The sequence below is a fragment of the Lissotriton vulgaris genome, chromosome 9 (assembly GCF_964263255.1).
Source record: "Lissotriton vulgaris chromosome 9, aLisVul1.2, whole genome shotgun sequence".
NCBI classification, from domain to species: Eukaryota; Metazoa; Chordata; class Amphibia; order Caudata; family Salamandridae; genus Lissotriton; species Lissotriton vulgaris.
In genome coordinates, this window is record NC_141697.1 from 879,189,667 (window position 1) to 879,195,666 (window position 6,000).

A 6,000-nucleotide genomic window follows, 5' to 3' on the forward strand; every position below is an offset into this window, starting at 1 on the left:
CTTAACAAGGCTCAGGGAGGAGGGCCCCCTCTCATTTAATTAACAAACAAACAGCCCTGGGGGATTGGGACGGCAGGGCCAGGCCCAGCAGTGCGCAGTGTGGGGTTGGCTGTATGGAGGGGGGGGGTTGCTGAAGGGTCTGCATCCAACACCCCCCGCCACCCAGTAACTGGTGACTTTCTCTTATTTTTTTAGTTCAAAACATTTTTCAGTGAATATACAGCGTGTAACATAATTAATAAAAAGTATTTATTTTACATAATAGAATTTTAAAAAAAATATTTTACATGTAACACCAAGAATATGTACACCGACACCGCCAAAAGAGTAAGCAGAATAGCTTAATTATTGGCTTTGGGACGAGGAGACCCTAGCAGTAATATTTACTCCTATGTTTCTAGCATCATATTTGAGTATGATGCTGGAAATCATGGTTCCTCAGGTCAATATCTGCAGGAATTGTGAATACCCGTCCCAGAAACGAACATGGTAAAGCATTATGAAAAAAACACGTGATCTGAACACATAAGCATGAAACTAGTGCTAATGATGTCAGTGCCATGGACTGCGGCCATGTTGTCAAGGTGTTCCGCTACATTAATTCTGCAAAGGACAAGAGCTTGTGGACACACAGACCCAGAAAAGCACCCATCCACACATGTACACAGATGCCTGCATGCTTTCTGCGTGGCTCTACGTTGCTCATTACCGATGTGTTTTCGTGAAAGTGGATGTAGGATATTTCACCCTAGCAACAGCCTACTCAGAGACCACAAATCAGAACAAGCGGGTCAAGGGAGATAATCAGAGCCTTCTTGTAGATGAAAGCCCTCACTGAGAGTGCACCGAGAGAGTCGCCGGGTCCCTTAGGAGGTGGCGTCCACAGACAAGAGATTTCAGCTCTTCTGGGCTGCTAAGGCGGTCTCTCTTTCTTTATTGAATTTTAACAAACCGAAAACCTCTCTGAATGACTTAGGATCCATTCTGCATTCCTTTAAACCCCTGAGTTTGCTAGAAAATCTAGCGGGCTTTAGGTGATTCTCAATTTTTCCTGCGGCTTTATATCGTTATTTCTGTTTGGTGAACATAATTTCCTTAAAGAAAAGTTCATGCCAGCCAAGGGAATAGAGATTCTCATACATTATATGTGCCCAGGCTACTTTTTACCAAACAGCCATTCAAATTACAGGTTGGGAACAGCTCTTTACTTAAGCAGGCATCACAAATTAAGGGGCTCATTACGATGGCGGAACGATCGCCACCGCTGGACCGTCGGTGGCGATCGTTCCGCCATCGTAATGAGATTTACTCACCGCCATAAGAGGATGGCAGTGGGTATCGCGGTGGATGCAAAGTCCATCCACTACTTTTCTGCCTGTGGCAATTGTAACGATTGCCTGGAGGGCGGAGCAGGGCCACCAATATGGAGATGCCGCAATGGAAAGGCTGGCTGCGATTGGGTTTGGGGGCCGTTGCGGGCCCCCCTTGTTGGGGGTGTGTGACTGCACTGGGGGGTACCCATGGTACTTGGTGCATTTCCATGCACCAAGTGGCAGGCACCGCGTGTGCCTGCCATGCGGTGCAGGGAAATGCAGAACATGCACTTTTAACATTGCCGACGGCGCTCCATTCAGCAGCACCAACCGTAATGTTGAAAGCCCAGGATGCGCCCGCTAGTGTACCGAGTGCATTCTAATTGGGCTGGTGGGACCACTGCATGTCTGACGGGCGGTCCCATCACCGTTATGATGGCGGGCGGACTGATGTTCGCACACCATCATAATGAGCCTCTATGTTCTGTTTGGCTGAAACATGGAGGCTGAACTAGAGTCAAAACCAACGCTGTCTAATGCTTTATGACAGACTCATACTGCTTTGTGTAAGGGCAATGAGCAAGCCTAGCCTTCTATAAGTTGTATTTGGGTGGTCTCCAACCCTGCAAACTTGTTAAAACTTTCTATCCTGTGATAGGAGTTGAGAGGGCTTTGGATGGGGGTAGCTTTGTGTTGAGCACAGCCTGATGCCCTTTTACCAATCCACCCTCCACCAAGAAAAAAGACAACCACTTCTGATGTTGGGGCACAAGTTCTGGGTGTGGGGGATGGGCTCATACCCCACAATGGAATTCGGCTGTGCACAACCTCTAAATACAATCTGGGAACCCATCAGACTTTGGGGGCCCACTAGCAGGGCCCCGTCATCCGTGGGCCTCTGCTATGGGCCCATGGGGGCACATGTGGTGTCCCACAAACACACATGCACTGCATGCCAGGCACCACATAGTGTCTGGCACACAGTGCATGGATGTTTACAAAAAGGCATTTTCCATTGAGGCTTGGGCTGCTGCTATTTTTTTAGATGAAGCGCAAGTTGCAATGGAAAATGACATTTTTACGACAACATCATAACTAGGCGGGTGGAACTGCAGTCTACATGTTGGGTGGTTCCTTTCCCAAAGCAATGGTAGTTGGACGGTTGTCGACCGCCATGGTAATCAGGCCCTAAGTTGGCAGGTCTGGAACTCATGGGTGGTGAGGGTTCTCCGCCCAAGATTTTGTTTTTGCAAAATTGGGTCTTCATTCTACATTTTATTGTGCCGTTTCCATAATTGATGGGATCAAAAACCCCACATTTCTCAGAGAATCCTGAAGAAAAACTCATGAAAAATATAAGAACTTCATTGTATGGCACAGCACAGTTCATAGGAGCATCATCTCTCTGCAGAAGAAAAACATGTATGTGCCTTTTCCAAAAATGTGTTCTGTCCTCTCTCGTGACTGGTCGAAAAACAACCTATGGAAGTTAGCCTTTGCTGTGAGAAGTATGAAATGTGTAGATAGTGAACCACATGTACTAGTCAAACAGAGCTCTCAAATATACCAGGTTTATGCATGAATAACCCATCCACTACAGGTTTTTGCTTTGCGTTCTAGGACTTCTTGTCCTGTTTTAGAATGAGATCCACAGGACTACAAGTTCCAGAATTCAAAGCAAAAGCCCGAACTGGAAAAACTGCCAATGCATGAACCTTGAGAGCTCTGGTCAAAACAGATGAAAGCACATGAAGTAATGCTTCACTAAAGTATACCACATCTAAAAACACTGTGGGTCCATGTCCACAAACTTAAAGTCGCACTCAAGTTCATAATTAGAAAAGTATGACTGATTCGATTACCTTGGAAATTAATCCTATGATCCTCAGGTGCACACAAATGTCCGGTATGAAGATCACAGACAAACAACATGAGACAAGTGATTTAAGAGGCGCAGAAGCTTGTATTCACAACTTAAAACCTAAAACAAGACCATAACATCCATCAAGAGGCCTTCGCCAACAATTTTGTGCGCAAGACTTTTCATTGTTTAAAACCTTAGTCACAGAACTTTACATCAAAATTATAAGATCCGAATTTTCTGTACGGACTCTTCCATAAAGAGCTTTGCAGTTAGAAACGTCTATTAAGAATCTAACATTTAGCACTAAAGGTTGAGAACCTTATATTAGAACATTGGAATGTTGGGAGCTCCAGTGAAAACAATGGAGTGCTCTGGGCTTATAATGGCTGGTATAAGCCTGGAGCTCCAACATTCTTTGTTCACATCCTCAGCATCCGAACCTTACACTCAAAATCCTATATTCAGAAACGTACATTTATAACCCTGAATTCAGAAAATTACACCTTCAATCTCCAATCCGGCACAGTGCAATCAGAATATTTACACATAACCACGCTGCAGCACTTTCAGCGCACAGGAATGCAACATATTTACAATTATATGTCACATTCCTGTGCACAAACAGCTGCCATGCGCCATCGCAGGCACCCTTGCACTATGGTGCAAGGATGCCTGCATCATAGGGAGATTGTTTTTGTGCAGGAAGGGGCACCTTCATACACGAAAACAATCACTATAGGCATTATCCTCCTTCAACGCATGCTGTAGAATGCAGCACGCATTGAAAGAGGAAAAAAACAAGGAGAAATGAAAACCTTTCTCCTCGTTGCGCCTCGCTAGGGTGGCGTAGCATACTGACACATTTCTATGTTTACTAATCCTCGTAAATCTGGAAATGTGTCTGGTTCCATGGGTGTTGCGTGGGAACACCCACAGCAACGCCCATGGACCGCCCCTTTCACACAAAGTGCATGTAAAGGGCCCTATTTACAAAGACAGGAAAAGCCACGGAGGGGGGCTATTCCTGTTCTTGTAAATATGGGGCAGAGAAATGCACTACCAGTACGACACAAAAAGTGACACACTGGCAGCCCAAGGGCATATAAATCTGCCCCTGACTGGAGAGCTTTAAATGTGGTGACTAGAACATAAGTGACCAATGTGCACAGCTTATTGGGCAAATCCTCACCCTCATTACATTTACTGGATAAATGCACACGCTTGTGGTGTGGAACATTCCTGATTCATTCAGTGCAAACTGCTTTGTTCAGCCTGGTGTCGATGCGCACATCGGGAGTTTCCGTCTCCTTAACTGCTAATGTACAGATTGCTTTCAGAGCATGAGGCGCCAACTCCATGAATTCATTTGTGGACATTGATGGTGTATTCCCTAGTTACTAATTCATTGAGGGCAGATCTGCCTTTGTTCTTCCCACCCCGTTTCTAAGCCGGAGTCATTTTGAAGCAGAGTCAATGACGGAAAAAAACGTGCATTCAAACCTTAAATTTATACTAATAATGTTCGGTATCCTTGAGTTGTGATATTTACATTTATTTCTGCATTTTGTGTTTTTTTGTGTTTTTCTGCAGTGGTAGCCATGTTCTTGGGCACAATAGAGAGCTGTAGGGAGATGTTAAAGAGCACACACACACAGGTAACACATATTGACCACAGACATGATCAATAAAGTACATTGATTGACATAAGCCATCTTAATGTACCACGTGGGGAGCGACCTTTCGAAAGCATGCAGGAAATCCTTGGGGGCTTATTTCAAGCCCCTTGCGTCGCCTGTGCGTCACTTTCAATATTGGAAAAAGTGACGTACGTGTGGCGCAAGGGGCTTGTAAATAAGCCACAGAGAATGTTTAGCTCACATTTTTTACAAACAAGAAAACGCGAAGGGGCATATTATCAAGCCCATTATCGCTGCTTTAGCGGACATTTTGTGGCCGAAAAGCGGCAATAATTTCATCGCAGTATTATCAAGGATATGCTAACAGGCTTTAGCACGTGTTTCCTTGTGCTAGCGTCCATTTTACTAACGCCTTGCATCGCATTGCTAATGAGATGCAAAGTAGGCGTTCCTCACATAACTTCAATGGGAATACATCGGTAACGCAGCATCGCAATATTTACAACGATGCCCCGGAACCGCATAGCGACAATTAAAATCATGCTAAGCCCCCCTTAACGCTGGAATCTAATGTCTGCAAAATTCCTGACTTAGCTATTTTATCCTACGGGAGGTGAATTGTCAGGCTAAGTGCACCATGTCGTATTAGCAAGGATTTACTGATCGCTTTTTATCGCTGGATTACATGCGATATTACCGCATTTCCCCGCTATCGCTGGATTTATTATCGCCTTGGAGATAAGCGCTGATAATAACGCGCTATCTCGGTGATTAAATCCAGCGATGGCCGGCGATAAGGAAAAGCGCGCTAAAAAGCTTAGCGATAATCATCGCTGTTTGTTGATAAAATGCCCCCATTTCTTCCTGCTGTATTTTTTTTAATTGTGCTGCTGATGATAGCAGCGTTTTTTTTTTAAAGACTATCAATGTTTTTCTTGCCTTGCATAATATATTTTATTGAAGTGTGCACTGTTTCACTATTGCACATGGAGATTCTTCCTTCACTCGTGTTGGGCTATTTCGAATACCTTACTACCCTGGCATGGTTTGCAAGTAGCTCAGTCCAGGCATGACAAAGATAATGTGGGGCCATGGCCAAAAACTTTATGCAAGGCCCCGCTCTTGTTTCATACAATGGTCACCTTATTCTAAGAAAAAAAATGTTTTCTGGGTAAAGACTAACTTT

The 6,000-nt window shown here is 44.6% G+C and overlaps 1 pseudogene; it reads right to left on the minus strand.

The window, feature by feature from the left end:
* The window catches only part of LOC147692419 (large ribosomal subunit protein eL31 pseudogene), a 41,051-nt pseudogene extending 36,416 nt beyond the window's left edge, over nucleotides 1-4,635 (minus strand).
* Between the last annotated feature and the right edge of the window lie 1,365 nt (nucleotides 4,636-6,000).